General features: G+C 43.7%; 1 pseudogene; it reads left to right on the forward strand.

Annotated features, from left to right (window-relative positions):
- Nucleotides 1-3,306: 3,306 nt before the first annotated feature.
- On the forward strand, nt 3,307-8,182 carry LOC130031933 (protein SET-like; annotated as a pseudogene).

Genomic DNA, 8,182 nt, shown 5'->3' on the forward strand with positions numbered 1-8,182 from the left:
GAAAGAAAGAAAGAAAGAAAGAAAGAAAGAAAGAAAGAAAGAAAGAAAGAAAGAAAAGAAATTTTACTGTAGAGTCTTCGGGTAAAGAGTAACCTGGCTAACATCTTGATTTCAGCCCAGTGAAATTGATTTCAGATATCTGGCCTTTCCAACTCTGAGATAATGATTTCCTATTATGCAAGCCAAGTTTGTGGTAATTGGTTTCAGCAGCCATGGGAATTGAATCCATCCCAGTTATGAATGAAACTGAGAACCAACAAAATGAAGAAGCTTTTCTAAAGTCCTACAAAAAGCCAGGTTCTCCTCCCAGCTTCTAATCTTCAGCCCCTGAAAGCAGGTTCTCCCACTCACCATCTTACTGTGGCTGCCACATTCACTTCTTCACAAGTTCTGGGAATCTACTCCTTGCCACCCCATTCCTCAGAACTGACGTGTGCATTATCAATTCTTTCAAGCTTGAAGTGGGGAAGGCCTCTCCAGCTTACTTTAGTTTACTTTAATGTTGTTAAAATTCTCAGAAAAGAAGTGTAAAAAGTCATCTCGGGGTGTTACAACCAGGCATGTGGGACTGAACCATTGTTCTTTCCTATTTAGGAAATAGTGATGACTCTAGTGTACACACACACACACACACACACACACACACACACACACACACACACACGTCTTCATTCCTGGCCCCACTCTGTTGGTTGTTGGTTATCCATTGCTGCCCTCCCCATACCACACCTCCATTCAATTCTCCTGGTACAGTTCGTCTCTGTACTTGCTCTTACCTCCTGCAATTGTTTCTGCTGAGATCCTGTGCTCCTATTATCCTTCCAATTTTCTTCTTCTTCTTCTTCTTCTTCTTCTTCTTCTTCTTCTTCTTCTTCTTCTTCTTCTTCTTCTTCTTCTTCTTCTTCTTCTTCTTCTTCTTCTTCTTCCTCTTCCCCTTCCCCTTCCCCTTCCCCTTCCCCTCCTCCTCTTCCTCCTCCTCCTTCTCCTCCTCCTCGTCCTGCTCCCTCTCCCTCTCCCTCTCCTCCTCCTCCTCTTTCTCCTTCTTTTCCTTCTCCTTCTTCTCCTCCTCCTCCTCCCTCCTCCTCTTCCTCTTCTTCCTCTTCTTCTTCTTCCCCCTCCCCAGTTTTTGGTTCATGCACAGTGGTGCCCAGGGGCTATTCCTGGCTCTGTGTTTAGGGGCTCTTCTGGGTCCAGGGATCAAACTTGAATCTCTTGCATGAAAAGCAATGTTCAATCCATTGAGTTCTTTGGCCCTTTAGTATCTTTTCTTTCAATTTTCTACAGTATTTCTCTCATTCAGACTTCACAAGGGATGGTTGGAGGGGCCATTCAAGCACTAGCTGAGATGGTGCCCTTAGCAGTCAGCACTCTCATTCCGGACTCTTCCAAAGTTTTGATCCCACACTACCTTTTTTAAATAACTATATAATGTTGGTGGGGGTTCAATATGCTGAAAATACTGCCCTTTGTAATATTTAATTCTGCAATGAGAAATTTTGATTTCAATTTAACCCTATGTAAGAAGATACACAATTTTTTACGATCATTTTAGATTAGAGACTACACAAGCAAAACAGTTGGCGCCTTGCCTAGTGTTTTTTCTGTGCTGAAGTCTGAGAGCAAATAATGGGAAGAAAGGTTGTGAATTGAGAAGGACAGGAAAAACAGTTGAATACAAGTGCCAGGGGAAATGTACCAAGGGAAATGTGCTGGTTTTATTAATAATAAGAGTGGTGCTAAGCATTTGAGATCCATAAACCCTGTGAACTCTCACTAATCTGTGGTGGCTGTTTATTCCACGTGTGGGGAAACTGAGGGACTGTGAGAGGCCCAGGCCAACACTCACAGTGACCAATTAACAGAGCTGGGATGTGAGCTTCGTATCTTCTTGATCAAAGATTTGTGGGTTTTCATTTATTTATTTTGGTTTGGGGGCCACACCCTGCTGTGCTCAGGGCTTACCCCTGACTCTGGGTTCAGGGATCACTCCTGACAGTGCTCAGGTAATCAGGATCATATGTGGGACTGAGGATTGAACACTGGCAGCCTGCGTGCAGGCAAGAGAAGATGCAAGTGCAGTTCCAGGAGTCCTGACAAAAAAGGACCCCAAAGAGCCTGGGGAAAGCTCAATCGGTGGCATCCACCTTGTGAATCCCCTGCACCCCCACCCTCACTCCCCACGCTTCCTGTGACCAACTGACAGGCTGCTGGGATTCCGGGCGCCTCATGGAGAGTGCGGTCTCCAGTGCGCAGCATCCGGTATCTCTGACTCAAGCTGCATAGCTCAGGTGTGCGCCAAGCACTGCAACGCAAATGGAAGACCACTGACACTGGAAGGTGTGTGAACCCCCGTGAGAAAGAGCCAGGGGAGTGAGTCCCCCTCAATACTACAATCGGGAAGGGAAGGGGAGGAGAAGACCAAAACTAAGGGACAGTGGTCACTATTGCCTAGACACAACAGTGACCCGACAGAGAAAGCTGGTGACCCCTGGTGGCCTGGGATGAGCCTCCATGTGCAGACCATGTTGCCTCCATGCAGGGTCCTGGCCTGTTTCAGGGGCAAACGCATGACACCAGATGACTATTATTCTTCACGCTCCTTTGACTTACAAGGCATTTAACTCTTACTTTGACTTTTTCTTTTACCTGTCATTCTCCGCCAGTTTTTTGTCACTGGCCCTCAAAAGCCACATAATTTCTTTTTTTTAACTTTCTCTGTCTCTCTCTTTTTTTGTTTTATTGAATCACTGTGAGATAGACCCTTAGAAAACTGTTCATGATTAGGCTTCAGTCATAGAATGTTCCAACCTTCCACCAGTATACATAGACCCTTAGAAAACTGTTCATGATTAGGCTTCAGTCATAGAATGTTCCAACCTTCCACCAGTATACATAGACCCTTAGAAAACTGTTCATGTTTAGGCTTCAGTCATAGAATGTTCCAACCTTCCACCAGTATACATAGACCCTTAGAAAACTGTTCATGATTAGGCTTCAGTCATAGAATGTTCCAACCTTCCACCAGTATACATAGACCCTTAGAAAACTGTTCATGATTAGGCTTCAGTCATAGAATGTTCCAACCTTCCACCAGTATACATAGACCCTTAGAAAACTGTTCATGATTAGGCTTCAGTCATAGAATGTTCCAACCTTCCACCAGTATACATAGACCCTTAGAAAACTGTTCATGATTAGGCTTCAGTCATAGAATGTTCCAACCTTCCACCAGTATACATTTTCTCAGCACCAGTGTCCCCAGTTTCCCTCCATCATACCCCATCCCTCACCCCCCAGCCTGCCGCAATGGCAGGTGAAAAGCCACATAATTTCATGGACTGTGAACCCAGACATTTTCAGTCCTGGCACTGTTTCTTCAAGCTGTGCGATTTTAGATGGATTGCATGTATTTCCCTTACCTTAATTTCCATTTAAAATTCCTACCATGCAAATTTACACACTTTTGATCTATTTTTTTTAATAGCTGCACTCAATGTACCAAACTTTACTCTCAACTATTATTTATTATTTGGAGCAGGGAGGCACACCTGGCTGTGCTCAAAGCTTACTCCTGGTTCTGCACAAAAAGGATCACTTCTGGCGGGGCTCAGCAGGTAATATGGAGTGTTGGAAATTGAACCTGAGTTGGCAGCATACAAGGCAAGTGCCCTGCCCACGGCACTATCACTCTAGCCCCTACTCAACCATTATTTGAGTGATTTTTTTCTAATTTTATTTATTTATTTATTTTTTGCTTTTTGGGTCACACCTGGTGATGCACAGGGGTTACTCCTGGCTCTGCACTCAGGAGTTACTCGTGGCCCTGCTCAGGGGATCATATGGGATGCTGGGAATCGAACCCGGATTGGCCGCGTGCAAGGTAAACACCCTACCTGCTGTGCTATCTCTCCAGCCCCCGAGTGATTATTTTTTAAGGTCAGTATTCAGCTACTGTTATCAGTGCTGTCATAAGCAAATATATCATTACTTTTCCTTTGTAGGATGCCTATCCAAAGTGGGATTTGTAGATAAATGAGCACATTTATTGGGGACTGTCTATTTGGAAGCCACCAAGGATGGCTCCGAGGGCCTTATATATATGAAGCATGAATGCAAACACTGAAATATACCTTCAATACCCTATTTGTATTTTCACTAGATGCACCTTTCCAAAAAAATAAAAACTGTAACAACTCACAGCAATATACAGTGATGCCTCTTTTTCAGCATTTCAAGGAGCAGTGAACATTATTGTAATTTTAAGCTTTGTATGAAATTATCTCTTATTGTTACTTAGATTTATATTTCCTTGGTTGTTAGTGAGGATGAATACTCCTACTGTACTTCTGTCCATTCAGATTTGTTCTTCTGTGAATTGCTGCTTCGTCTCCTTTGTCCATTTTTTTCCCTGTTAGGTTCTTACTCCCCTTACTGTCATTTTCCAGGAATTTGATATTATAAATGTTAACTCATTATTGTATCCTCTCACAGGTTTTTTAGTTATTTAAAAAAATATTTTAGAGATTTTGGTAGTAAAATAGTTCTTCTCTACTATCTGAATTTGCTACCTTGGTCTACCCCATACCTAAACTATGCATCATGGTCTTTTATATTTTCCTTCTTTTTGCTATCTTTATATTTTGGGTTTTTTGGGTTATACTCAGCAATGCTCAGGATTACTCCTGGATCTGCACTCAAGAATTACTCTTCGCAGTGCTCGGGGGATGATCTGGGATGCCAGAGACTGAACCCAGGTCAGCCACGTACAAGGTAAGTGCTCTACCTGCTGTATGATACCTTATATCTCCAGCCCCCACTTTTCTTCTTTTTTCTTATTTTTAAAAAGATAAACACAAGAGACAAGGGATACAGCAGAGTGGGAGAGCACTTACTTTGCATGTGTGGCCTTCCTTACACTGAAAAACCACAAGAGTAACAAAATATAAAATACATACTCCAAACAGTTGCTTTTATTTTATTTTATTTTTATTTAGTTTGGGGGCCACACCAGCAGTGCTCAGGGCTTCTTCCTGACTTGCACTCAGAGATCACTCCTGGTGGGCTCAAGAGACTATATGGGGTTCCAGGGATCAAATCCAGCCACCATGTGCAAGGTTAGCAGTGCCCAACTCCTATACTACCTCTCTGGCTCCAACTGCATTTATTTTTAAGTGTTTCCTCCTTTAAATCATATGAACATATTCAAATTTTACTGAAATGTTCTAGATATCTTCAATTTATATAGGGACCTTACCAGGGAAGGTGTGTTTTTTTCCTTTCAATTTTATGAGGGCATGAGTGACAACTAAAATTTTTATTTCTTTAGATTATATAACAAGATTTTTAAGGTGCTACAATATGATGATTCAACATCTGTATACACTGTGAAGTGATTAACACAATCCATTGAATTAAAACATACTTCACAGGGCTGGAGCGTTAGTACAGAGGGTAGGGGCATTTGCCTTGCATGTGACCGATCCAGGTTTGGTCCCCAGCATCCCATATGGTCCCCCAAGCACCACCAGGAGTAATTCCTGAGTGCAGAGCCAGGAGTAACCCCTAAGCAACACTGGGTGTGACCAAAAAAAGCCTAAATAAATAAATAAAACATACGTCACTTCACTTTTTATTCTGCTCTGTGTGCATGTGAGTGTGTGTATGTGTGTGTGTGCGCGCACATGTGTAGAATATTTAAATTTTATTTTTCTGGTCTAGAGAGATAGCTCAATCACCTGACAGCATGTTTTGCATGAGAGAGGCCCAGGTTTGATCCCAGCACCACATCCCCTTGAGCACCCCCTCTCTTCAAGCAGAGAGCTGGAAGTAGTTTCCAAGTACTACCAAGTATGACCCAAACCCAGTTTTTCAAATATACTTATCTTCAGGAAGACACTCCCATGCTCCTGGGGTTTGAACCTGGACTTGTCCCCCAGAGAGGCCCCCAAATACCAGGCCTTGCTCAAGACTCAGAGGAAGAAATCAAAGCTACCTAAAACCCCAAGATGGAGGAGGAAAAGAGCAACAAGTGTCAACTTACCATATTGATGAAACACAAAATGAAAGGTTTCATGAACAAGTCAGTGAGGAGATTCTGACAGTAGAACAAAAATCTAACAAATTTCACGAACCATTTTTTCAGAAGAAATAGAAGTTGCTCTCCAAATGTCAAATTCTGGGGTAACAGCATTTGTCAGCCCCAAACAAGTCTCTACTATCTGAGGAAGGACACAGAGGACTGAATTATTTGACAAGAATGGAAGTGAAAGAACTTGAAGATATTAAATCAGACTATAGAACAGATTTTCATTTTGTGGAAAACCTATATTTTTTTTAAAAATAAAGCTCTCTCCATAGAATTTCGTCTGAATAAGAGCAGTGATCCATCTTCAACGTGCATGGAAATCAAATGGAAATCTGCAAAGGATGTAACAAAACGTTCAAGTCCAATGCAGATTAAAACCAGAAGGAAGAGACAGCAGGAGGAAGCAGAGAGCATCTTTACTGGATTCCCTTACCATTCTGATGCTGGTGGCAGATGAGTCAGGGAGGTCCTCAAAGATTGGCCAAACCCTTTACAGTGCTGCATGACTCCTGACATGGATGATGAAGAAGGGGAAGGAACAGAAGGTGATGATGAAGAGGAAGAACTGAAAGATATTGAGGTAAAGAAAGAAATTGGGGGGGTAAGATGCTGCCAGCAGGTCAATCTGTACCTGTGAGGTGAGTGCATCAGCATCCTGATGGCACCGTCAGACTTTCAGATACCCCAAAATCACTGCTGTGCCTTTGACCAGACCCCAAAAACTTGGGGCAAAGTTTGCCAAGAAAGTAAATGGCCAAAAGTTAGGTATGTGGGAACCACACCCACAAACCACCTCCGGCTCAGCTATATAATTGGAGGCATGGCCTCTCTGGTTCCTGATTGAACTGCTTAACGGCCATGATCCCAGAGACTCAGAAACAAATCTCAAAACCCAGCAGCTTTTGGCAGAAATGTGTCCGGTCCCTGCAGTAGGTTACCGGTGCTGGGCTAACCCAGGGGGGAATAGGTTTCATGCCTTGGCCTGTTCCCCCTGGCAGCCGGGTGGCGGCCATCCTCCAGAGGCCACTGGATAGTCAGGTTTGGGCCTGCAGTGATGAGACACACAGGTCCTCACGGGATGGGGTTGGAGTCAGTCCTGTCCTCCCCACCCCAACGAGACCCCAAGCCATCTCCCACGAACGGCCTCTCTGGCTCCTGATCAAGTTGTTTAACAGCCATGATCCCAGAGACTCAGAAACAAATCTCGAAACCCAGTGGCTTTTGGCAGAAATGCGCCAGGACCCTGCAGTAGGTTACTGTTACCGGGCCACTCCGGGGGGAAAGGGTGTTGTCCCTCCGCCTGCTTCCCCTTGGCGGCTCGGTAGCCATCATCCTCCAGAGGCCATTGGACAGTCAGGTTTGGGCCCGCAGTGACAAAACTTGTTGGGCCTCACGGGATGGGCGTGGAGCCGGTCCTGTCCTCCCCACCCCAATGAGACCCCAAGTCATCGCCCATGAACGGCCTTTCTGGCTCCTGATCAAGCTGCTTATCAGCCATGATCCCAGAGACTTAGGAGCAAATCTCAGAACCCAGCAGGTTTTGGCAAAAATTTCTCCAAATTTAAGTGTTAAAATTTCAGAATTTAAAAATTGCACGGCCACTAGTGCAGCCACGCGGCATCATATGTTATTTATAATCAGCAATAGAAAACAAATTGTCTACGGTTGCCTTTTCAGCAGATCTGAGTGTTGGGGTAAAATCTCAAATAATAATGGTGGGTCTGGTGTCAAAATATTGAATGTGATCAAAGAAGAGAGAGAGAGAGTAATGTGGAAATCATCTGCCCCACAGGTAGAGGGAGGGTGTGGGATGGTGGTATACTGAGGTTGTTGGGAGTGGAGAATGGGCACTGGTGAAGGTATGGGTGTTTCATTGTATGACCTAGACTTAGACCTGAAAGCTTTGGAACTGCTCTCATGGTGATTCAATAAATAAAATTATTAAAAAATGAAAAAAAAGTAAGGTGGAGTTCATGCACAATTCAATCAGCTAATCAGTGGTTGAATAAATAGCAGTACTCCTACATAAAAAAAATAAGAAAGGGATGGGATGATGAAGAGGAGGAAATGGCAGGAGAGGAGGAAGAAGGTGACTAA

The sequence above is a fragment of the Sorex fumeus genome, unplaced genomic scaffold (genome assembly GCF_029834395.1).
Source record: "Sorex fumeus unplaced genomic scaffold, SorFum_2.1 ptg000047l, whole genome shotgun sequence".
Classification (NCBI taxonomy): domain Eukaryota; kingdom Metazoa; phylum Chordata; class Mammalia; order Eulipotyphla; family Soricidae; genus Sorex; species Sorex fumeus.